The sequence below is a fragment of the Terrapene carolina genome, unplaced genomic scaffold, assembly GCF_002925995.2.
Source record: "Terrapene carolina triunguis isolate 2854851 unplaced genomic scaffold, T_m_triunguis-2.0 Scaffold230, whole genome shotgun sequence".
In the NCBI taxonomy this organism is placed as follows: Eukaryota; Metazoa; Chordata; order Testudines; family Emydidae; genus Terrapene; species Terrapene triunguis.
This window is the reverse complement of record NW_020664581.1, coordinates 1,693,444-1,695,605: the sequence shown is the minus strand read 5'-3', so window position 1 is coordinate 1,695,605 and position 2,162 is coordinate 1,693,444. Positions and strand designations below refer to the sequence as shown.

The following is a 2,162-nucleotide window of genomic DNA, read 5'->3' as shown; positions in this document are numbered from 1 at the left end:
GCAGCCGGCCAGACCCTGGGCCCAGCGCGTCCCCACCCCACGGCAGCTGGCCAGACCACGGGTCCAGCGCGTCCCCACCCCATTGCCCATGGAGAGTAGGAAATGTTCTTGCACTCAACCCACGATTGACCTGTGGGACTCCCTGCCACAAGATCTCCCCGAGGCTGATGCTCGGCAGGACTCACAGAGAACAAGGCCGTCCCGAGGCACCACTATAGACAGCACTGAAAACCCCAGTGCCCGGTGGAGAGGGAGGGAGGCAGAAGCCCAGTGCTCCGGAGGAGCCTGCCCTGGGGTAGATCGTCCCAGCATTGCTACAGGAGTGTGTGTGTGGGGGGGTGGTTCCTGCCCTGTCCTCTGGGGCAGCGGGTGCTGGCCACTGCTAAAGGGAGGCACTGGGGCGTGCTGGGCTCTGGGCCAAGCCATTCAAACATGGGCTGTGTGCCCACCCGACACAGGGGTGGGAATCGAGGCAAGGATAACCCTCTCTCGCCCAGCAGAGCTGCCCCGTCCCCCCTCCATTTACTGACCAGCCGCCCGGGTCGGAGTGCACTGCCCCCGGCCGTCCCTCCCCTCCGTCTCCCATTGAGCTCAACCATTCTGGGGCCCCGGGTTTCCCCAGGTCTGAAGCCACCTGCACAGCTGAGCCGCGGCCAGGAGCCGCGTGTGTCGGTGACCTACTGGCTGCACAGACACAGCAGCTGCACAATGGTGTTCCCAGCCCCCAGAGACACAGCAGCTCCTGGGTGCGCTGCCAGCTCTCCAGCCCTCCCTCCCTCCCGAAACACCTCCCTCGCTCCGGTCAGACACAAGAAGCCAGGACACCCGTTTCACGGGGGCCCTGCCCGCTGAGTCACGCTCCGTCTGCGCTGCTGTTCATCTTCAGTACGTCTTGTAATCCTGGGGAAAAGCCAGAAAACAACGCGTGCTCGTACGGGGCCACTATTCAGACATGGCACCGGGGAACGAGGGGAACGTCGACACTGCAGTAAAAGCCCCAGGCCTGGCCCGGGCCAGCGGACTTGGGCTCATGGGCTCAGGCTGTGGGGCTGTTTCATGGCCCTGCAGACTTTTGGGCTTGAGCTCTGGGACCCTCCCACCGCGCAGGGTCCTAGACCCCACGCCGCAGCCTGAGCCGAAACGTCCAAGCCTGAGTCAGCGGGCACCGGCCAGCCGCCCGCAGGCAGCGCAGACGGACCCCAACGGGCAGTGAGAGCAATCCCAGGCAAAATCCTAGAAAACCAGCTACAGGATTCAATGACTAAAGAATAAAAATAGGAACACTTTGCCTGTCCTGTTCACTCCCTCTGGGGCACCTGGCATTGGCCACTGTCGGCAGACAGGAGACTGGGCTAGATGGACCCTTGGTCTGACCCAGTGTGGCCGGTCGTATGTTCTTAACCTATTTACTGCCGTTCAGCGTGGTGGTATGGAAAACAGGTCTTGTCAAACCCGATCTCCTTCTCTGACGAGCTTGGTCGATAAAAGCGCCTGTGTAGCGGTAATGCACAGCGACGTGTGCCTGAGCACCGCACGGCACCCTGCTCACACCATGAGCACCGCACAGGATCCATAGAGCCATGGGACATGCATTAAGACCTGGCTAACTGACAGATCTCCGAACGTGGTTGTCAAAGGAGCCTCACCATCAAACGTGGGGGGGTTCTACAGAGACAGGCCTGGCACTGGTCAACATCTGCAGCGGTGATCTGGCAGGAAATACAGAATCGCTGCTGATACGAAGTGCAGACGACCCAGACATTCACGGAGTGTAAGTGAGAGGGACCCGGCCGTCACACAGAGCAGTCTGGATCACTTGAGAGGCTAGCCCCATTCAAACAAAACGGGTTTTAATACAGCCAAATGCAAACGCATGCATCTAGGACCAAGGACTGCCGGCCACAGCACAGCATGGGGGGCTGTGTGCTGGAGAGCAGAGACTCTGAAGAGGATTTAGGAGACAAACAACTCAACATGAGCCCCCAGAGCAAAGCTGTGGCCAAAAGGGCTAACGTGGCCCGTGGACGTATGCACCCGGTGTCACGGAGTGTGGGGGAGTCAGGGCCCTGCACCCCTCTTCCTGGGATCCACCGTGACTCTCAGCCAGCCAGTAAAAGGGAAGGTTTATTGGACAATAGGAATGCAGTCTACAACAGAGCTTG

At 60.3% G+C, this 2,162-nt stretch overlaps 1 protein-coding gene across 1 annotated transcript in view; it reads right to left on the bottom strand.

Moving 5' to 3' along the window:
- PRRT4 (proline rich transmembrane protein 4) overlaps window positions 1-701 on the bottom strand; it is a 16,835-nt gene extending 16,134 nt beyond the window's left edge. The window contains exon 1 of the mRNA XM_026656409.2: window positions 635-701. The gene's annotated coding sequence lies outside the window, so the exon portion shown is untranslated. The remainder of the gene's footprint in view (window positions 1-634) is intronic.
- Between the last annotated feature and the right edge of the window lie 1,461 nt (window positions 702-2,162).